The sequence below is a fragment of the Crotalus tigris genome, unplaced genomic scaffold (assembly GCF_016545835.1).
Source record: "Crotalus tigris isolate CLP2741 ecotype Arizona unplaced genomic scaffold, ASM1654583v1 scf7180000018350.1424685, whole genome shotgun sequence".
Lineage (NCBI taxonomy): Eukaryota > Metazoa > Chordata > Lepidosauria > Squamata > Viperidae > Crotalus > Crotalus tigris.
This window is the reverse complement of record NW_024096959.1, coordinates 27,240-51,509: the sequence shown is the minus strand read 5'-3', so window position 1 is coordinate 51,509 and position 24,270 is coordinate 27,240. Positions and strand designations below refer to the sequence as shown.

General features: G+C 36.7%; 1 long non-coding RNA gene across 1 annotated transcript in view; it reads right to left on the bottom strand.

Moving 5' to 3' along the window:
• Positions 1-4,151: 4,151 nt before the first annotated feature.
• Positions 4,152-24,270, bottom strand: part of LOC120311321 — a 41,106-nt gene continuing 20,987 nt past the window's right edge. Inside the window, exon 4 of the long non-coding RNA XR_005557585.1 lies at positions 4,152-9,736. This is a non-coding gene — a long non-coding RNA (uncharacterized LOC120311321). The remainder of the gene's footprint in view (positions 9,737-24,270) is intronic.

The following is a 24,270-nucleotide window of genomic DNA, read 5'->3' as shown; positions in this document are numbered from 1 at the left end:
CGCTTCATTCTTTCTGGCGCTACTAGTACTAGCCCTCTGCTCTTCCCCAGTAGCATATTGGACACCTTCCGACCTGAGGGGCTCATCTTCCAGCGTCATATCTTTTTTCCTTTTAGTACTGTCCATGGGGTTTTCATGGCAAAGATACTGGAGTGGTTTGCCATTTCCTTCTCCAGTGGATCACATTTTGTCAGAACTCTCTGCTATAACCTGTCCATCTTGGGTGGCCCTGCACGGCATAGCTTATAGCTTCATTGAGTTATGCAAGCCCCTTCGCCACGACAAGGCATAAAGGGGCATAGAAATATAGCATGGGTAAAAAGTTGAATGTTTTATGTGTCTAATTTGTAGGTGCTTCTGACATGAAGAAAAGATTATTTTTATAAATAACTCAAGGTGGCAAACATACCCAATACGCTTTCTTTCTCCTATTTTTCCCCCAACAACACCTCAGAGGTGGGCTGGGCTGAGAGATCATCCAGCTGGCTTCCCTAAGACAGGACCAGAACTAACAGTCTCCTGGTTTCTATCTTGGTGCCTTAACCACTAAACCAAACTGCCTCTAATGAGGCAGTTCATTAGTCCATGAACTACTTCTAAGTAGTTGTATCCTTACATAAAGAGCTGGAAAGATAGCCAAAAATGAAAAATTTAGAAGTTTTGTCTAATAATCAAGCATGAGCTATCTCCTGGGCCCTATCTATATGTAGTGGCACTTCTGTAAAGCAGTGCTCCTGCAGACAGGAAAGGGACACAAAACTAAAAGAATGTTTCATGGGTTGAATTCCAGGTCATTTACAACGATCTAGTACAGTGATGGCAAACCTTTTAGAGACCGAGTGCCCAAACTGCAACCCAAAACCCACTTATGCATCGTTGGGTGCCGGTGGGTGTGGCCCATTGGCTGGGTGTGGCCTATTAGGTGGGCGTGGCTGCAGTGGTAACGGCAGACTGGGTGGGACTAAAAGTTCAATCAATTCCAACTTTGCAAGATCTTTTTTTTTCCCATGAGAAGTTGAAATTGATTGATTGAACCTTTTTTTTTTTGCACATGGCAGCGGAGGCCTAAAGTGAAAAGGTTTTATAAAACCCAGCTGAAGGCCTAGGACTGGGGAGACAGTGCGTGTGCCCACAGAAAGGGCTCTTAGTGCCACCTCTGGCACCCGTGCCATAGGTTCACCACTGATCTAGTAGTTTACCCCAATAAAGCATATTCGCATGCAATGTAAAGTAAGATGTTTTAGTATTGTTGCTCTATTCTCCCTACCATCCAAAACACATGCATGATATTTTAGGAGATAAATTCTGCCCTTCCTGTGGTAACCTATCAACAGCCATTTTCTATTTCTTATTGCAGCAATTCCCCCCCCCCCCCGAATTCCAGGGAACTCCTACAGCCAGTTCCAATAGATTTCTGGGCTTATTTTTTTCTCTTGTTGTCCATTTGAAGTCTCCTGGTAAAGGTCTACATGGTAGCTTTGGTCCCTTGGAATGTCCTGAACTTCCTTTGTGGGCTTAATAAATTTGTTATGGTCAAAGTCCTCCCTTCTTTCCTTGGCTATATACAATATATATTTTAAAAACTCAAATTAGCTACCAGGTTATATTTTGTGTGCTGTAAAACTGTGGCAACTGATATAGGCAATACTTTGTAGTCATTTGGCCATCTGGATGTTTTTTCTGTATTTTTCATATACAAGTACAATGAGAGCACCTGCTATTATCACTGGAAAATGTTGCAGAGTTGCCAGAGATTTTATGTCTTCTGACGTTGATGGTTACACTGGAAATTATTTCTATTGTTGTGCTTACTGAGTAAAAATCAAACCTACTTTGCACTACAATAGCATGGGTAAACAACAAGCAGCCCTCTGGAAATGTCCCATATCAACCCCTTTTTGTGATCCTCACTGCACCCCAGAAAGGATTTAAAGTACAAAAAGAGATATTCTAAAAAGACCCATTTCACCTCTTAACTCTGCAGATTTTTGATCCCTGCTCCCTATTTTGAGGGATTTTAAGATACAAAATAGCTGTTTTAACCCAACTTCCCAACTCCATCCCTTGCTCCAAAATCAGTTTTGATCTTGAGACATCATTAATTACATTTTCTGCAGTTGCAATAAGATAAAAATGTGTAATCCCTAACCATAAGAAAGTTGTCCATCGTCCTGTGGGGCACAGCAGATCAGATGTTTAGCATATTTTGGATCCAGACTCATCATAAGGGCTATTAAGGGATATGAGCTGTGGTGGCACAGTGGTTAGAAGCAGTACTGCAGGCTAATTCTGCTGACCTGCCAGGAGTTCAATCCTCACTGGCTCAAGGTTGACACTAGCGTCCATCCTTCCAAGATCAGTAAAATTAGGAGTCAGATTGTTGGGGGCAATATGCTGACTTTGTAAACTGCTTAGAGAGGGTTATAAAGCACAGAGAAGAGATATATAAGTCTAAGTGCTATTGCTATTACTTGTTCCAAGATGACTTGGGAGGTCAGTAAATTTTAGGTATATTGTTTTAAGTATATTGGGCATTGTGCCCTCCCCAAAAACCTGAAATAAGAGATTCTTTATTAGCATTGACAATTTCTCTAGATGAAACAGGAAGAATGTAAAGCATAGGTATAAAGAAATGTTCCTGACTTGCAGAACCTCCGCAATAAAAATGAGACTTTTCAGACCATTCATACAACCTATTGTTTTCTTAATGTAGTCTTATCCAACTTGGTATTTTCTAGATATATTGGAATCAGACCACATTTAGGAACTAAAACTGATGACATATAAAACTGATTACATATAAAAATAATAGATTCTGGAAGGCTGTATTAAGGATTTCTAAATTAGTACCAGACTTTTGCTTAACTATAAAATCCACTAAATCATTTATCTCAAAGATCAAAAAATTAAAATAGAAAGATCTTGGAAGTCCAACCTTTGTGTTTTTGAGAAGATAGTGTTATGGCATTTACTGCATAAGGGCTTTTAACTTGGTGTATTTTATTTTTTGCATTTTTGATTGTTAGCTGCCAATGGTTATTATATATGATACTGTATGGGTGGCCATTTTAAAATAAATAAATAAATAAATAAGGCTTTATTTTTACTGAATATTTTTAAAATCTCTACGTTCACTTCAAAGATGTTCAGAGTTGAAAAATAAATACAATCATGTTATCTTTGTCTAAACCCTTAACAACAAACAGTTGCTGCTTTTATTCACTTATTGCTTGATGGGATCATAATTTAAATTAAAAATAATAACAGATTGGTATAGTAGTTACAGTATCAGTCTAGAAGCTGAGAGGCCATGAGTTCTAGTCTTTTATTAAGAATAAAGCTAACTGGGTGACCTTGGGCCAGTGATTCTTTCTCAACCCTAGGAAGGAGGCAATGGCAAACTACTTCTGAAAAACTTTGTCTAGAAAACTGCAGGGACAAGTGGCCAGGAGTCAAAAACTGTCTGAAAAGGCAAACACATAAATTAAAAAAACCTTGCTGTCATAAGATTTCAGCAGCCTCAAAGATATGCCCAAAATTGACTCTTCATCAAGATCAAGAACTGTATGGTTGAAAACCTTAAGCTATTTGAAGTTGGTCCATATGTTGGTAATAACTACAATATGGACTTAGGGAAAGGGAACAGGGAAAGAACCTGTTCTTTCTACTTCTTGAAATTTACAAGCCAGCAAGTGAATAGGACTTTGTACTAGGAAGCAATAAAACAGATGCAAGGTGCTAACACTGTTATTGGAATGGTGTCATCATTAACCAAAAGTATTTAAGAGAAAAATGCCTATTTTCTCCATTAACAAAAAGAAAGAAAATCAGCTCTCTGCATATATATTGTGTAATTAAATTATATGACACTTTTCTTTATGATTCTGGATCAATAAATTCATTATGATTCAAAGATTTGTTTAAAACATTATGCACTTTTAAGAAATCTTTTGGTGATACAAACATCCACCCAAAGCCAATAAAGAGTAAAAACATTATACAAATATTGTATCACAGACATCTTGCATTTGTTGAATTAGATATGAACTTTTTGAGTTATTTTATTGTGGTGGACCTCAAAAAATATAAAATTGATTATTTAAGATCCTTACAACAAATCTGTCCAGTGGGAAAAAAAAGAGATTTTAGCGTACTAAATTCCTTTATTTAACAACACAGAAATATCACAAAAACAACTTTACTGGGCAAATTGAATGTTTTTATACAGTTTTGTACATGCCCCATAAGTGATTTGAAATAAATACACCATTTTCCAAAACTGCTTTTTCATAATTGCACAAGCATACATACACTTTACACAAGATCTATTAGAAAATTTAATAGATTACTGCACAGTTCAGAAATAGGAGAACAGTGTGAATGGTGAACATTTTTGTGGTCTATGTTTCTGTGAGAGAGGAAAAAAAGTAAACCTATTTCTCTGTAACTGTGAATATGGAATACTTTCTCACATTTGAGGTGTCTTTTATGCACCAGGAAACAGCAGACCTCAGTGTGAAACTGCCAAATTTATTCAAAACAATATCTGAAACATTTAGCTATTACACATAATCAACCATTTGAGTATCACTATGCATCCAGCTGTGATCAAAGACTCACTGTTGATTCGGCTGGATGTATTTCACCCTGGATAGAATGTTCATTTAATTATTTGTCTTATTATTATTTCATTATAGACATAGCCAATTTAAACTTTCCTCCTATAGTTAATTTTATGAGGTACCTAAAAGGGTGGAGTGGAGGGAACACAAAAAAAAATATGTCATTTCTCTTCTATCTCTTCTAGAAATGACTGTAATTCATTCTTGTAATGTCTATAGATAATTGTACAGGTTTACCTGGGCTATGATACAATTTGGCATAACTGATACTCAGGTATATCTTGTTGACTACATCCTGAGCATATCAATATTGTCAGGCAGACTCTTGCACAAAATATGTTATGCTTCCCTTCTCATTTCAGTAGAGCAACAATCTTGGCAATTCCATCATTGGTTCCTGCAGAGTTGTCCCTTTTTCAAAAGTAAAGGAGTACTCTGGCAAAAATATGAAATTTATTATTTAAAATATTTTACCCTGCTTTTCTATCACAAGGTACTTGCATTTCAGATCATATATTTTTAAAAATTATTTACAGCATATCTTATTGAGATCTACTTAGAAGTTCCATTGATTTCAATACATTTTACCATCAAGTAATTGCATTCAGGATTGCAGCCTTAAGGACATTGTGTGGTAAACACAAATAAGATTTAAAATTTTAACTATAATCAACATTGCAAATAATTTGTTATTACACAAAGAAGAGGAAAAGTCTGAAAACTTATTTTCTTTTTCAAAACAGTTGCAACCAAAATACTTTAATGCACAATGACATACAAATGCTGTTTCAGTGAAATGAAAAAAATAATAAAGCTGTAGAATTCTACCACAATTAAATGAAATGTGTGGGAATCAAAGTAATTATATTTTTATGCAATTAGTGGGCTTGATATTTTTAACAATTCAGATTTGATTTGTAAAACATCACAATTACAATATACAAATTCATCAGCTTTTAAAAAATAAAAATGAAAAAATCCAGGAAAAAAAACACACTGACACATGCAACATCTGGGTATTAAACAGTTAAGTACATTACTATGAATCATTGTATACCAAAAGGAACCTAAGCTAATATTTTCGCCCCTCTCTTTCTTAACAGGAGTCACAAAAATTATTTCAAACAAGGCCAGCTGTTTAACATTGAGGTAGGAAAATGAGGTTTCCAGCATTTACAATATTGATATTTAATTTTGTCTTTATTTATTTATTTTGAAGTTTGTGTGTGTGTGTGGGGGGGGGAAATGACCTCATATAACTCAATTGCTCAATAATTAGCACAAAAAAACCTCTAATGATAAAAAGACAAAAATGAAAAATAACCATCATGTTGATTCAACTTCAGACTACTTGAAGTCATGAGGTTGCATACTGAAGGTATTATCCTAACATTTTGGAATGGAAAAAAAAACTCATCTAGGATGATTTACAACTAAAAGAATGGAAGATCACCAAGGAAAGGAACTATTTTACCCAAACAGACATCCCTATGAGTATTTTGGAAAGCCTGTCTACTGCACAGGATATTCTGTATCATGTCAAATACAAATGGACAGGGAAGCAGATGCTAAATGTAGTCCAACAATCTCTATTTGGCCAAGAGTAAAAGTTTCAGCCAATCTGAAGAGCCAAATGCTTACATCACTGGAGATAAAAGCATGGGTCAAAAGAGACGTCAGATGCAAATTCTAGGAATTAAGAACTTCTAGGCTGTAACATCCTAAAGCTTACTGAAGAATAATGGCCAGATCATATTAAAGAAAATAACATCAGGAATAAAATAGCCTCACAATAAAAATGATTTTTTTTCCTGCAGTTATATGGTTAGAACTATCTATCACTAAAAGATTTTGCAAACTATCATCTTTTCTAATATCACTCAGACTCGGTTCAACTTTTATTCTTCTAATAATTCCTGCCAGTTCTTGGTCATTCTCCCAATCCTTCACAAATCAGTGTGTACATAGGTATGTGAATATGTGTGCATGTCAAAAGAAAAAAGATAAAGCCCTTCTGAAAGTTAAATATCTCCATTGACACTATTTTCTCAATTTCCTTCCTTATAAATAATTCCTTCATTCAAACAATAGAAAATTCAGCTAAGTTGTTCCAAAAAATGTAAAAAGTACCATAATAAAAAGAATATGAAACTGTGTCTATAAAAAATTAGCACGATGTATCTCATAAAAATCTGTGCATTTGAAGAGCATCTTTTGAATATCTAAATTCTGCAGTTTTAAGGGGATTTCAATAGGTGTCACTTTCTCAGAATTATACATCATGGGCTTGCTGTATAGTGGGAAAGAATCATTTATTCTCTTAGTGTTAGATCACAAATATTTCTATCTTAAGTTAAATAGTCATAAAAATGATAAAAACGTATTTGTTGAAAACAAGTCAGAGAGAGGGAAATGATTCATAGCAATGGCCTTTTCTGCTCCTTTTAAATCATAACACTTTGCTACTAGCCAAAGTATCTTCTGTCTTGACAAAATAAAATAAAATATAACAAACTGCTGAAAGAAAAATGCTATGTAGATATTTCATCTTATTATTATCCTTATGTACATTAGAATTATACATTGAAAATTTCATATTCGGTGACAAAATGTTCCACAAGTGGAATATATTATGCAAAGTACTAAGCTTTGCATATATTTGAATCATGTATTTTTCTAATGGGAAATGTTGGAATATAGTTTCTGTTTTTAAGGAGAAAGATTCAATAAGGAACTGCACATAGAGAGAATAAATGTCTAATACCATCCTGTTTCCGTACTTACAATTATGAGATTAAAAAAAATGTTCATCAACGTATCATGTGTTGCAAGTGAGAAAGATCTACAATTGTTAAATATGACAGGGCAATTATGAACAAATGAAATACTCAAAAGTATGGTGGGGAAAGTTAATGTCAGTAATAAAGAATATAAAAATTGTAAATGTGTATTCTCAACAAGTTCTATGTTCTAAGATTCTGGTAAACTGCCAGTCTGTTTTAAACTCCACCTTTTTGGCAATTACAAAAATCATACAGATTTTTTTAAAAAAAAAGTTATAAAAAGAAATTATTTGCTGGCAAATTGCAGAATCCTGAACAAGCTCTCTAGTTTCATTTTAGATCAACTGAAGCCATGCATTTCCCTTAAAACTCTTCTATCACTTTTTTTTGCCAATAAACTACTTTGCAAGCCTAAATTGTGATGAGATGGCCATAGCCATGAAGAAATCTGCATAGAAAATTTTTTTAACTGTCCCATCTTCTTGTGTTTTTTCTGAATAGGATAATGATAAATTAAATGTCTGATTAGGTTTAAAGAGAAAAAGATCACAATCTATTTTCAGCTTTCATTTCTATTAAAAGTGCTAACATTTGAGAACACCTTAAAAGACATTCTGAATTTCATGTCCTTCAGATAGAAGAAAAAATATAATCCCACCTACATTTACAAACTAGTCTAAGGGCTAAATATTACAAACTGAAAAAAATAATTTCAGGTATCTTTTTCCCCTAATAAAAGATCTATAAAGCAACCTCTAGCACACAGGTGGGGAATGATGGCCCCTTTATGACTTGTGGACTTCAACACCATGGCTGGCTCAGAAATTCTGGGAGCTGAAGTCCGCAAGTCATAAAAGGGCCATCGTTCCCCACCCCTGCTCTAGAGGAAAGTAAATACATTAAGTGAGAGATTTCCTGTTCCTCTCAACATACGAAACTGTTTTCATTTTGTGTAACAAACCATTCTGCTGTAGCTCTGCAACATTGAAATTTTATGTCTTCCTATACTTTAAAACAGAGGTGGGCAACTATGACCCCTTTACAACCTATAAACTTCAACTCTCAGAATTCCTGAGCCTAGGAGTTGAAGTTCATATGTCGTAAAGTGGCCATAGTTGCCTACCCCTGCTTTAAAACCTATTTTATAGGAACTGCAGTTTCTTGACTTTTGTTAAACTTTTCTGAATCAATGGGTGAGCATAATTGCTCTTATAAGATAATACTTATGAGGATTAACTGTTACTGCCTGTATCTTCCCTGTCATACAATACTGTGTCCTGAAAATATCTGAAAGAGACATTTTTGTATCTTCTTTTGAACAACTTTGCTCCAGGTACTAACAGCAAAGTGTATGGTAAGAATACTACCTGTACTGCTGCTGATGATACTGGACAGTGGCAACCAAAAAAAAAAAAAAAAGGGGGAGGGAGGTTAGAAGAGGAAGATTCTTAATGCTTAAATTTATTGCTCCAGATTTAAATTGTAGAACTACACTGATGTGAACAATGGGCTAATCTCCATAGTTGGTCAGATGTGATTGTCTCCTCGTGTCTAAACACACAAAATACAAGCGGCTATCTGTACAGTTTATAGTACCAAAACACAAATCATTGGAAAAATGAAGTAGAGATATGGTACTTTGTCAAGATACATTATTTTATAGCAGGGGTTTACCCAAACGTATAATTTTGTTTTTAACAGCCACTTTAAAAATAGACAACAAGTTCACTAGTTATAGCTAAATTACATCAACAAAAAAATTGGTGTACTGAATGTGAGCAAACTGGCCAATTGTCAGGATCCCAGGTATGGTGGTCTCCGGATAAGATAGTAGCCCTCAAAAGCTAGTTAATGCTCTCTTATATGGAGTGTTGTCTTACTAAGAGGGCCTTTCAAGAGGAAACTGAATGTCATTTTAAGATTTGAGGAACTAATGCCCAGAATGCAGTTGCTAAGAAATGGCAGAAGCTTTATCTAAACAAGATGAAACACAACAGGACATGCTATCAGACGGTGAATATGAGACAGAAAATAAAACAGTACTATCTTATGTTCAGGCATTTCAATGGGGGGGACGTTCTGCTTTATCAGATACAGCCTCTTCAAATGTACCGTCTTCCCTCTTACCTGGAGACCACTCTATGTCATGATTTTTTTTTCTTTGAGGAAACCCCTATACAAAAAATGAAAATAATATTCTTCAGTGGTAGACTAAGCGATTTCTTAAAGCAAGACTTTAGCTTGCCTTTCACTTCAGGCTGCCTTGAAAATAAGATATGCTACTGCTTAAAAGAACCATCGGAATGCTTCAGCGCTGGGAACAGGTGTTCTCTACAAAAAAGAAGCAAGAAAACAAGTTAAGCTTTCTTTTCATTGCATTATAAAATGTGCTCTTTTGTTTTTATTAATTGTTTTGTCTTTGGCTTTCTTTTACATGTTAATTGCGCTTTTAATTGTCCCGATTGTACGCAACACTTCTTGATGATTAATAATTTAAAGAAACAATCATTTTAGCAATATATGATTTTTTTGAATTTTAAAACATCAGCTGGGTGAACTATTGGCAATTACAGCCACTTATGGAACCAACCTATCTCCTAAGTGGTAAATATGCAAGGAACAGACTAGTATGTTACAGCTGTTTACCAAAGTTTACCAACTAGTATCAGCCAATGATATAGTGGCCTAAATGGTACACCAATTATTTATATCAGTCCATGAGTGATAGGCTAGGCTGAGCTGAATATTCAGGTACAAATCTACAATAGAATGAGGTAAACATTTTGAACACAAAAAGAAAATGGCAGAAATATCTTGCCAAGAGTAAACAGCAAACAATACTTTACAGCTGAATAACATAAAAGTTATGACATACTGTATAAACAATCAACATAAAACTTCTCTTGAAAAATGTTTTTCCCAAACTTGTAGTTTAATTATTATTACTATTAAACCACTGAAAATTCACTTTTGGCCAGTTCATAGAAAATCAGTCAAATATCTAGCACATTTTCCTTCTGGCTTATAGAACACTTTTGCAAGAAAAATGAGAAAAAGGTCAAGGCATGATCTTCCCCTATTAATCTATAACTTCCCCATTTGGAGAAGGTGCATTGATATAATTCTCACTCAGTTGAAGGCCATAGCACTAGTATTTGAGGAATATATTATACTCCCAAAACACCTTGAAGGTGCCAGGTGGAAAGCAGCTGCTTTATAGCAAAAAAATAAAATAAATAAATAAATAAATAAACATCCTTCTAACTTATTTGATAGGTTTTTTATCTTTCCTAACTTTCTTCCAATCCTTCTCCAGAGCAACCCAACTATGTAAGTTGAACTGATAAAGAAGAGCCACCTGGCTTAAAGTCCCAGGGAGATTCCATGACTGAGGATGCTCCTGGATCTCCCTACTCCTAATCCAACATCTTAGCCACTATATCACTTTGACTTTCTCTTTGTCTCATTTGAACTAAACTGTGATTTGGCTACCTGAACTTGTTCAAAATCCAAAAGTGGTGGGTGCTTTGGAGCAGTTTTTAAGATTCTATTAAATTCAGTTTGTGGAAAACTGATAGGATTATCCTTAGCTTGATGTAACTTTGCATGTCATTGTAGGTGTCTTCCTGATGTGAATGATGGGGTGTGCTTTGGCTTCGCCTTTGTCCTTTATCTTCTCTATCTCTAAAGGAGAGGCATCTCTCTCTCTCTCTCTCTCTCTCTCTCTCTCTCTCTCTCTCTCTCTCTCTCTCTCTCTCTCTCTCTCCTCTTGACGGTTCTCTCTCCTGGCAGCACTTGAAATCAGCTAGCAAAATGTGGCTTCAGCTGCCTCATCCTAACTGCAAATGGCATCCCCTTAGTTAGCTCTTTGCAAATTCCCTTCCTTTTCTCCTGCCGGTTGCCAAGTGTAAGAGGCCCTCACTTGCTGCTATCTATGTACAGCTTTGTTTCCTCCTGATTGACTTAACTGCCAATATTGCCTTGCACTACAGGATAACTGCTATGTGTAGAGATAATTGCAAATTAGTCTGTAGAAGAGTCTTCCTGTTCCTCTAAACTATTTTTTTCAATATTTACCAGGAAAAAATGCATAAATAATTTTTTTAGCTAAAATTTATAACAAAAACATTTCTGCTTTATTAATAGACATGCATTTTCTGGTTTTGCTTGCATAATAAAATGCACAAATTGTGGATGTGCTGGACATAATAGAGCAATCAACAGCATCAAAATAGCATTTGTGACTGGGCAATGGAAGCCCTGCCCATTTTTAACAAGGATGGAATGCAGTGCCTGATATAAATGGGGCAGAACTTTGACCTCCTACATCCTGCTCCTAAGCTATTTTCTTATTCACACTGTGAGGGTATAAGGATAATAAACAGAACACACACCTTATGTGCAAAACACATGCTCTCTTTCATGACTGCAGGCCAACTTACCCCAGTATTTTTAAGAGACGTTTGAGTACAGCCTCCGGAATTCCTTCTTAAGAAGGAGGAAGGCAACAGACTATCAATTCAGTATTGAATTAAGTGGGACAAGATATTAGATGGACATTTCCTCTGGAATGGAACTATCAACACAGTACTAGGAAGATTATTACCATCACAATCAAAGACCACAAAACAAGTTGTACGCTGTGTTGGGAATTCTGTATCCAGAAGTGTGGGTAGATATTTGTTCTACCTGAGTCATAGACCAAATAATGGATATAAATCTGAGCCTGATCTTTCCAATAATGCAATTCCAATAATGTTGCCAATTTGGACAGAGAAGCTGAAGGCTGTTGGCAAAATACTGTTTCTCTCTGATCAAGTCAACATACTCAGCAACAATTGGAAGATCATAGGTTTCTTATTCTGTATAAATTCTCATTGGAGAGCTTTGAACTTCTTAACTAGATCTCTTCTATGGTTGAGATGGGAAGAAAGATTCCAACTTTAGCCTCTTGTATCTTTCATAATTGCAACACTAAGTCACCTTGCCTAGAAAATACCTTGGAGAAATACAGATCAGAAAAAAACATTTTTGTGATGAATATGCAGTAATTTGCAACAGATTACTTAAACAAGCAGAGTAATAATCAGTAACAATCATATAGTAGACTGTTTCCAAAATCTTTGATGATGTTTATATCAACTTACAAAAGAAAATAACTAGAATGCAAAATAATTCCTATTGACTTAAATAGGGTTTATTTCAGAATAAATTCATACAAGATTGCACTATTAGTTAGCCTGCTTTTCAAAGTTCATCCAGATGATATCCACAAAAAAGTACTGTAATGTGTCTTGCTAGTATGTGTAACATAAACTTTTAATAGAGATTTCAAAAATCAATATCCATTTTTAGGTATGGGGTGCTTCATTAATTCACCAGAGGATTTCAGGGAATGTTGCCTTAATAAAACAAATTCCCATACTCATCTCTACTTCATAAGTCAGCATTTTACGGTATATATTTTCATCTTTAAAATCAACCAAACTTAAATGTATTATGAAACTGAGAATTTTGGATTGCTGGAACCTTTCTTCCCGTGTATCCATTCCCTGCTGCTTTCTTCAAAGTACAATTTTCATCAACGACAAATCAGGATTAGAGAGCAGAAAATCATAAAAGTTCACAAAAAGGAGACAGAAAAGTGCTTGAGCCAAAAGTTCTTTAGACCAGCTTTCTGCAATATAGGTATCCACAAAAGATGAAAATCTCCATTCCAAGGATTCCCCTGTTAACATGTCTACAACTCTGAGAGTTAAAGTTCAAATTTCTGAAAGGTATGCTGGTTGGGGAAGTTTGTGATAGGCATCACCAAAGTATAAGTATATATTATATCTGAATAAAGCTAGAGAGATTAAAAAAACACACGAGTGTCTACTCTTTAATGAAATATGTGACAAACTAATGACAGGGTTTCTTAAAAAGTTCTCAAAGGATTTATTCTTATTTTTCTACTTCCAAAATAGAAACAGTTAAGTTAGCCTGCTAAGTAAAAAATTTAAGAAATGTAAAAATTCATTCGCAATTCTATATTGTAAGAAACAATTAAAACTTATCAAATACAGAATAATCTTCTGCTGACAACATAAACTGGCAGAATAATATACCTCTTGTGGTAAAAAGTTCCATATTCTGCCATAAAAGTTCCGTTTTCTGCTAAAACTACCTTGCATGTCATAAGAGTAACTTGCATGAAATGGAGGATAATTTGTTTACTCAATGTGAACTAAAAGTAAGCTAGTTGATCAAACAATGTGGGACACTATGCTGCAAAACTCTGGAATCAGTGAAGACTCTCAAATACGCATTGTATACTAGCTTAAGTTTCTAGGCTCTTTTAGACAAATCTGTGCAGAGCATGCTATAGTAAAAGTAAACCTTCCTACAGTCAAACTCAACTCTTGATGACGTTATAAACATGTCCATATAGTTTTCCTGGGAGAACAGAAGAGATTTTCCATTGCCATTTTTACTTTGGTTTTAAAAGACCTGAAGCATATGCATTATGGCTGATTTAGTCTTCTCAGAAATTGAACTAGTTAGTCTAAACCATGGCTGGCTCAGGAATTCTGGGAGTTGAAGTCCATGAGTCATAAAAGAGCCAGGATTACCTACCCCTGGTCTAAATTGAGTCAAGGAACTTCCGGAATCAACATTCTACCAGACATACTCCCAAGTTGAGAATTCAATCTTTCAAAGGTAATCTGACTCCCACAAAATGGGCTGACATCAAATGATTTTCACTCTGTTTATTCATGTGGAAAACAATAATTATAGGATAACAACGTGGGTGCAATATAATAAGAAGCTTTGTTGTGCAAGCTCCACTACAATGAAAGAATGTTGTGTAAGAACTTGGCAATGCTCTTCTTCAGCAGCCACTCATAAAGGTATTCAGGAAAGTTATAGTATTACTTGTTCTTCAGCCACGCAAACTGATCCTATAGAACAGGAGTCTTCAAACTTGGCCCTTTTATGACTTGTGGACTTTAACTCGCAGAATTCCTCAGCCAGGCAATCTGGCTGAGGAATTCTGTGAATTGAAGTCCACAAGTCAGAAAAGGGCCAAATTTGAAGACCCCTGCTATAGAATGTCTATGATAGTGTTCATATCAATAGCAATAGCACTTAGACTTAATATATCACTTCATGGTGCTTTACAGTCAGTATATTGCCCCCAACAATCTGGGTCCTCATTTTACCGACCTTGGAAGGATGGAAGGCTGAGTCAACTTTGAACCAGTCAGGATTGAACTCCTGGCAGTGGAATAAAGAGTTAGAGTGCAGTACTGTATTCTAAGCACTGTGCCATCATGGCCTTTTTAATGACCAGTGGTCTTTCATGACCAGTGTAGTTAAATATAGATTTATTGTTCTGGTTAAATAGAAAGGGGGAAATATTTTAATGAATTACTTTCCAAAGACACAGTCCCTTCTGCCTTTTAATTATATTCTGAACCTCAGGATTTTCTTTGGTACAAGAGCCCTACATGCAGGTTCCTGATGCATGTTCTCTACTTATGTTCTTTGCTGATGCAGGTGACAAAATAAAGATACCTTGCAAAGTAATTTGGAACATAGTATATATATTGCTGCCAGACCATTCATGCAACATTATATAGATTGTAACGTGACTGGGGATAATAAATAAGATTTATGGGTATTTAATTTATTAGGAAGTTGTATATAAAAGGAGACTGCATTCCAAACCATGCAAAGCAATTCCAATGTGTCCAAAGAGAATTCTAAAAGAAAGGGCTCCTAGACATAATTGCCACTATTACAGTAAGTTACTGAAAGTATCTATTAAAAAATCCATTTTTCTTCTGAAACAACAATATGTAGGATATACGTTTTCCTTTCCTTTTTACAATTTTTCTAGCTAAAACATATGTACCAATTTATAAGTAAAAGTCAAACAGACTGTCTTCAAGCATGAAAATATTCCACAAACAACGCTGCTCACTTAAAAACAAAAACAAAACCAGGCTTTGTCCATTGGATTCTCTCAACACAGCAAAGCCAAAGGGCCATAGTGTCAAGTCCTTTGCATGGTAAATTCTTAGTTTCCCTCTTTTTCTCTTCTTCTTCAACAAACTAGAACCAGCAAGTTGTGGGAATGCAGCAGGACCTTCTAGCTCTTGGTAATCCATTCTCAGTTTCAAGCATGCCTAGCAGGGGCTTGGAGATCACAAGTGACAGCTGGAAACTTTTCAGTTATGTTGTCTGCTTAAGCTCTAATGTGTTCTGTTCTATGGAAAGAGTTTCATGAAATCTAGGCTTATTATCAACAAGAGGAATTATAAAAGCCTCATTATAATACCCAAGTTAAAATACATTGTGGTGCAGTACCTAGAGCTGTGTTCCATCTAGCTGGGGGATTATAGGACTAGAAACACAGTACACACAGAGTACTAATTTATAAAAGGTTGTGTCTGACTGAATTTCCATGAACTTTAGCCATCACAACCAAAAGGGATGTGGTCTAAGAAATCTAATATCCATGCATCAGACTAAAGGAAGCAACACTATGACCCAAAAGATACAGGCAAAAATCCCTTATCTAATACAAAGTTTCAGAAATTGTTAATGTGCAATTACAGTAATTTTTTTATTGTATATAGATGATCTACAGTGCTTCTAGAATAGATAATAAAAAGTTACATCTGTACCTTCCCACTGTTTCTTCCATCATTTTTCTTACCTTAAGAATAATGTCTTAGGGAAAGGGAAAGATGGTCAAAATAGCTGAGAAATGCAAAGTGCTACAGTTTCAGGACACACCCATTAACTCATTGACCAGGTTTGATGAATAGGAACAAACTAGACACATGAGAAACACAGAGGATGGGGTTTCAAACTAGTCTAAAGTTAGGAGTTGTAGGTGAAACTCCATACAGCATGGATACAGCTTTTGCACATAACAGCTGCAACAGAACACAGCTTAAAATAGCTGCTCTAGTGCATAATGTGACTGTCCTAATTTATTATCTGAGTGGTTGAGAATTGGTTACCATTCCTTATTTTCATCTAAGAACTAGAATAAGTTTTAAAAAATGAATTCAATATGGGTCTCTACAAGGTTATGCTATTCACAGTAATAAACGGGACTTGCTTCTATGAGAAGAAAAGGTTAGTATTAGAGTGTTTATTTTTGCAGACTGAATTTCTGCACCCAATTAAATACATAAAGGCCCTTTTTATTTTAGCATGCACGTACACACACACACACACACACACAATGTAGAACAGATACACAGCATCTCCAAAACTCTACAGAATTTATTATTAATAATAACAAAACTCTTGGTCTTGAAATTGAACATGGCTTTCTTTTCTGTTCTCAGCTTAAAAGTGGCAACAGTAAAAGTCCATATTCAGAGGAAAAGAGAAAAAAGCAATGAGGTCATTTAAACTCAATTCATGCCATCTAATTCTTTTATTTTTCCATTAAAATGTCAGATTCTAAAAGTTGGAAGAAGAAGAAAATCTATCCGTTTTGGTAGCGGAGCAAACCAACATGGGATGTGAAGGTGCCCCAGTTTCCTGGTTGTATGAATTTACCAGTCCTTGCTACGGAATCAAAGTCTTGATGAGATTACAGTTAGTTTCTGGCTTCTGGGCTATGCTTGCAGAGGGATCATTACCCTGAGTGACAGGAAAGAAAAATTCCTCAGGAAGTGAGGGGGAGGGAAACCAGGAATAAAATTGGAATTGATCAGCATTGTTTAATGCAGCCTTCAGTGTTCTGCAGGTGCAAATACTGACAAACAGCTGATTTGTTCCCCAAAGGAAACTCAATCCTGCTGTTCACTTACATTGCAAGGTATGGGCGTTCTAGAAAATTCAGCACAATGTGAGCTTGATAACCTTTAAGCCTTTGATACTATCTGCCTTCCCCAGTCTGCAATTTTCCAGATGTTCTTGGATTGTAATTTTCATGTCATCCAGAGGTGCCAAATTGAGGAAGATTGCTCTATTTTTTGAATTTGTTTTCCCATTTTAATTAAAAAGGGTAAAAATCAAAGGAAGCTGTATAGGTACTACATTCCAGTATAGACTCTAATACTGGCAAAGTGATTTGTGGTTCATTTCTTTGTCTACTCCACAGTTCAGAGAAAAAGATGCAGTAGCAATATGTCATAATTACCATATATACTCATGAATAAGTCCATCTGTGAATGAGCCTACCTTTGAAATGTGAACCAAAATACCATGAATAATGTGCCATTCACAGATAAGCCAACTTGCATTGTTCATGGTATTTTGGTTAAAAATGCAAGGGTCTGCTTATCTGTGGATTGGTTGATCTGCAAAAATATATAGGAAATAAGGGTCCTTTACAAATATATTACTGTACTGTATATACTTGCAGATAAGCCTATCCATGAATAAGCCAAAGACATTTTTGGCATATCCACAAGTATTTTTATTATTATTATGAATTTATTATATTTATTTGCTGCCCATATCACTATCAAGTGAATTGATATCGGCAAGTATATATTGTGGTGCTGTACTCCTCCTCCCCACTTTGTCAGTTTCATTCAAACTGATGGAACAAAAAAACACATCCAAAAATTATTTAAAGAAGCAGAAGAAAATGTTGCTAAACTCTTCAAGGGTGGATCCTTTGCTTTCCAAATGAACCTGAGTACATGAGGGTTAAAGCATGCATGTAAATGACCTGTCTTTCCCGTCTTTCACCATGGCATGCCTCTTGACTTTTTTGGTATAGTCAATGCTCCACTGATCTTCAGTCTTTCTGGTTTTCCATCATTACATTAATTCTTATCATTTCATATTTCACACTTGGAATACTGCATCCAGTTTTGGTCACTACGATGTAAAAAAGATGTTGAGACTCTAGAAAGAGTATAGAGAAGAGCAACAAAGATGATTAGGGGACTGGAGGCGAAAACATATAAGGAACGGTTGCTGGAATTGGGTATGTCTAGCTTAACGAAGAGAAGGACGAGGGGGGACATGATAGCAGTGTTCCAGTATCTTAGGGGCTGCCACAAAGAAGAGGGAGTCAAGCTATTCTCCAAAGCGCCTGAAGGCAGGACAAGAAGCAACGGATGGAAACTAATCAAGGAGAGAAGGAACCTAGAACTAAGGAGAGACTTCCTGACAGTTAGAACAATTGACCAATGGAACAACCTGCCTCCAGAAGCGGTGAATGCTCCAACACTGGAAGTTTTTAAAAAGAGACTGGACAGCCATTTGTCCGAATTGGTATAGGGCAGTGGTGGCGAACCTCTGGCACGGGTGCCAGAGGCGGCACTCAGAGCCCTCTGTGGGCACGTGCGCCGTCACCTCAGTCCTAGGCCTTCAGCTGGGTTTTATAAAACCTTTTTACTTTAGGCCTCCGCTGCCGTGTGCAAAAAAAAAAAAAAAAAAAGGTTCAATCAGTCAATTTCAACTTTTCACATGAAAAAAAAATGATCTTGCAAAGTTGGAATTGATTGAACTTTTTAGTCCCACCCAGTCTACCGTTACCACCGCAGCCACACCCAGCCAATGGGCCACACCCACCCGGCACTCAATGATGCATAAGTGGGTTTTGGGTTGCAGTTTGGGTACGCAGTCTCTAAAAGGTTCGCCATCACTGGTATAGGGTTTCCTGCCTGAGCAGGGGGTTGAACTAGATGACCTCCAAGGTCCCTTCCAACTTATTATTATTATTATTATTATTATTAGTAGTAGTAGTAGTAGTAGTAGTAGTATAGAGTTGGAAGGGACCTTGACATATATTACCAAAAATATCATATTACTAAAGGAAGGGGGTGGCTATTTTGAATGAAACATGCACATTCCAATTTATATCTTTAAAGACCATATTAGAAATAATTCCTACAACTTACAATGAAATATAATAGCAATAGGAATAGCACTTAGACTTGTATACCACTTCACAGTGCTTCACAGCCCTCTCTAAATGGTTTACAGAGTCAGCATATGGCCCCCAACAATTTGGGTCCTCATTTTACCAACCTCAGAAGGATGGAAGGCTGAGTCAACCTTGAGCCGGTCAGACTCGAACTGCCGAACTACGGCAGCCAGCAACCAGCAGAAGTAGCTGCAGTACTGCATTCTAACCACTGCACCACTTCCCACCATCATAAGAAGACTGTAAGTAGATCACTGCACAATATTTTTAATATGCTGTTCAGATAGATAGCAGCCAACCTGTTGCCCTTCAAATGTGCTAGCAATTGACTAGACTAGACTTTTTTTAAAGTTATTATCCCCATTATATCTGTATAACAGTAAAGACTTAGGGAAGTAATTTCTGTATTGATCCAGAACAAATCATAGCATGCCAACTCAGACATGAAACTCTATTATCAAATTACTGTAATTCCTTCTATTTATTCTATTTAATAATGCCTAATAGCTGAAGTTATCCTGCAATTTACACACACACCAACACAATTTAATGAATTGCTATTTTTATAATATTTTTATAACAATAAAAACAATTTTTATATAGGTTTTATTAAAATAGCATGGTTATTTTGCTACAAGCATAAAGAATTTTTAAAGCGCTCAATTAATATTGCCAAGAAACACAGGGAACTGGGCTGCCTATGAATTGTATAATTGTGAGATAAGCATAGCTCAAAGGCAGGGTTGTTGTCTTAAGTCTGTGGAAACTACTAATTACATTTTTATAAATAAACAAACACCCAAAAAAAGAACTGTGTGTTTCAGATATGCACTGATAATAATGGTATGTGAAAACTGCATACTCAAAAATAAGTGGGGAAAATACACTTGTTCTGTTTTGCCATAAATTTATTTCAATAGCCTGCATTAAAGACATTAAAAATCCCTATATAGTATCACACTTCTTGTTTTAGACTGAATTTCTTATATATCATTTTTTTCTTAGTTCTTGTTAAATGTGATTTTCCCTCACTTAAATGAAAAGGATAGAAAAGTATGCAAAGTACCATATATAATAATTATAGATACACATACATCTGTTTCTTTGAACTGCAGGCAAAATTTAGAAATAGTTTCAAAGTTCTTTTTTTCTAATGGAACAATAAAATATACAGGAATTCTGATACATTTAAAACAGTTAACATCTAAGCCTGCATTTGAAAACTGCGCATCCTGAAAAAATAGATATCAGTAAACTAGCACTACAAAAAAAAAAATATCATCAGCATTTTAAAAATCAATTTGCTCATCTGACAGGAAAAAAGTGGGTTTTGACTTCTCCCTCACAGAAATGTAATTTCTAAAGAGATAGAAAAAGCAATGTGGGAAAGGAAAACCTTGCAGCTGAAAAAAACTTTCTTGAATTGGAACACAGATAAAAACATGGTATTAAATAAATGTTAGTGGAATAAATCTTAGCAAATGTATTTTGATGAGCCTGACTACACAGCTCTGGTGGGACAACACATCTGGAACCTAGTGCTCTTTACACTGGTAGACTTTCACAGCTTATTGTCAGCCACACCACAACATGATTCAAAGAAATTGCCTTGAGCAACACATTGCAGAGGGGTGTGATTTTTCAGTATTCAACCTTATGTTATAAATATGAACAAAATGAGACTGTCAAGAGAACCTCAAAGGGAATAGTGGAGGCCAAAGACTTCACACAACTGTGTGAAAAAGGCATTCTACATAGCAGATTTCAGCTGCCAGGCGATCCCCATTACTAAGTTGCTGTTATTACAGTGTGGCATCTTATGAGACCGAACTCCTTTACTTTTAATACAAGAGAGAGAATAAATTGGCACTTTGCATCTCTCCCCATTTGGATTAAATAATGCCTTTTGGATTCACAAAAGATTCACAGGATAGGTTCTGTTCACATGACTTTCATAACTACCGGTAGGTCAGTGTTTCTCAACCTTGACAATTTTAAGGCATGTGGACTTCAACTCCCAGAATTCCACAGCCAGCATTGCTGGCTGTGGAATTCTGGGAGTTGAAGTCCACATGCCTTAAAATTGTCAAGATTGAGAAACACTGCGGTAGGTCAAAGGAGACACTATGTATCATGCAAACATGAAACCCCAGCTACAAAGGCAAAAAAAGGTCAGTTTTACTCCAAAATAGTCACAGGCTTATTTTGGATAAAATCACTCTCTCCTAGTTAGTCAGATACAGAGATAGAAACCAACAGCAGCCCTGCTAAACTGGAGCATCTTAAGCACTCTTTTTGTTGCTTTTAACGTCATTTTCAATGCACAAAAATACACTCCACCATGTAAACCAAGGAGAAAGCTGGACAAATAAATTATCTTACACTCATTGTAGGGATCTCAACACGGATTATTGACATTGATTATCAACATGATCATTTTTGGAAACAGAGATAGGGGTTAAAGGAAATTGCTTTATGTTTTGTTGCTGATCATCTGCCACTGTTCTGTGAGTACCTTCTGCTTGGGAATAGTGAAAAATTGGTGTGAACTGGAAGAAGTGTGAAGAAGTGGTGTGAACTGGATCCAGCCACAAGGTTGGAAAAAGCTAGCTAGACACTGTATCTAATCCTCTTTTAATGCAGACCTCCAAAATGAAACATCCATGATAACATGGTTATCCAGATTCTAAACATATTTACTGAAGGAAAGTTCACCCTTTTGTTTACTATTGCTAATGAGACCATTAGTACAATTAGCTTGACAGGCTAAATCACATCTAATAGGTAAACCACAATGACATACTAAAAGATTAATACATTTAATCTTTCTAGCATGCTTCATTCCATGCATTAAAACATGCAATGATGTTAGAGAATAACTGATAACCTTCTATGTAGAAAATGTGTTGCTAACACGATTTCAACAACACAAAAAATGGCCCTGCACCTGGATGTCTCCAAATGGACATCATAATCAAACAGATTATATTTTATCTAGACAGATGGAAACATTACATGCTGAATTGCACAGTATTGCCATGTGCTGATTGTGGATCAGATCACTGGCTACTAATAACTGAAATAGTGAAATAGGCTGAAGAATTAGAAAATATCCAATCCTAATGAGTTATAACCTAGAACTCATTCCAGAATATGACCCAGTGGTGGCGAACCTATGGCACATGTGCCAGAGGCGGCACTCAGAGCCCTCTCTGTGGGCACGTGCGCCATGCCCCGGAGATCCCTCCGGCCCTCTTCAACCAGCCGCCCGCTAACTCGCTGAGGTCCCACATGGCCAGATGCATCCCAGCACGGCTGGTTTCTTTCCCCACTGTCCCATCCCTCCTGGCCTCGCATGCTCTCCTTTTCCCGGGCACGACCCACTGCATTGCCTTCTCAGCTGTTGGCCGTCTGTCCAGCTCAAAGGCAGCTTCTCTGAACTTCTGGTGACAGGCTGTAGAGCTCCAGAGTGTGCTGGTCAAGGGGCCGGCAGGCTGTGGATGCTGATAGACACTGTTGGCCCCCATGTGCTCACTGGCCTCAGTGTTCGAGGGCCGATGGTGTCAGGGAGCAGCCGCCCTGGCCCCTGCCTCACCTTGCCCTGCGACAACGGCACCCCAGCCCTGCCTCGCCTTACCCCACAGGACAAGCCTCCTGCCCACTGCCCCACCTGCCAGAGACCACCTGGATCTCCCTGAACCCTGCCCGGCCCCCACAGGCATCCCTCCCCGTGAGCAACATTGAGATGACCAGCCCACCTTGGCCACACACCCCCAGTTTGCCATGACCACCACAGCCACGCCCACCAAGTGGGCCATGTCCACCTGGCACCCGGTGATAAATAAGTGGATTTTGGGTTGCAGTTTGGGCACTCGGTCTCTAAAAGGTTCGCCATCACTGATATGACCGATTCCAGGTTGCAAATAGATACAAAAACCTGGATCCAACAGGATGAGAGCCTGAGAAAGTGTGGGAAAAGATGATTATAAAAGAAGCCATATAAAAAAGAGCCAGAACAGTATTTATCAAGGCCACAGAAATAATTATGGAAAGAAGACCAGAAAAGTCTAGGTGAAAACTTCTGCTGAGAAAAGTAAAGAGGTACTATATATCATCAGAGTGTAGACAAATAACAGAAAATAATGGGAATGGGTAGAACAAGGAATCTATTTAAGAAAACAGCGAAATCATGGAAACAATCAAACCTCATGTCAATGTCATAAGAAATAAGCATGGAAATGGATGTATATGATAGCATATGGAAGGAATATATAAAGAACCTGCACAAATCCAACTTAGATGGTATGATAATAATAATAATGTTGGAAGGGATCTTGTAGGTCATCTAGTCCAACCCTCTGCTCAGGCAGGAAACTCTATACCATTTCAGACAAATGGTTGTCCAGTCTCTTCTTAAAAACTTCCAGTGTTGGAGCATTCACTGCTTCTGGAGGCAGGTTGTTCCACTGGTTAATTGTTCTAACTGTCAGAAAGTTTCTTCTTAGTTCTAGGTTGCTTCTCTCCTTGATTAGTTTCCATCCATTGCTTCTTGTCCTGCCTTCAGGCACCTTGGAAAATAGCTTGACTCCCTCTTCTTTGTGGCAGCCCCTGAGATATTGGAAAACTGCTATCATGTCCCCCCTCGTCCTTCTCTTCATTAAACTAGACATACCCAATTCTAGCAACCGTTCATTATATGTTTTAGCCTCCAGTCCCCTGATCATCTTTGTTGCTCTTCTTTGTACTCTTTCTAGAGTCTCAACATCTTTTTTACATAATGGTGACCAAAACTGGATGCAGTATTCCAAGTGTGGCCTTACCAAGGCATTGTAAAGTGGTATTAATGATCTTGATTCTATCCCTGTTAATGCAGCCTAGCACTGTGTTGACTTGGCAGCTGCAGCACACTGCTCGCTCATATTTAAATGATTGTCCGCTAGGACTCCGAGATCCCTCTCACAGTTACTACTAT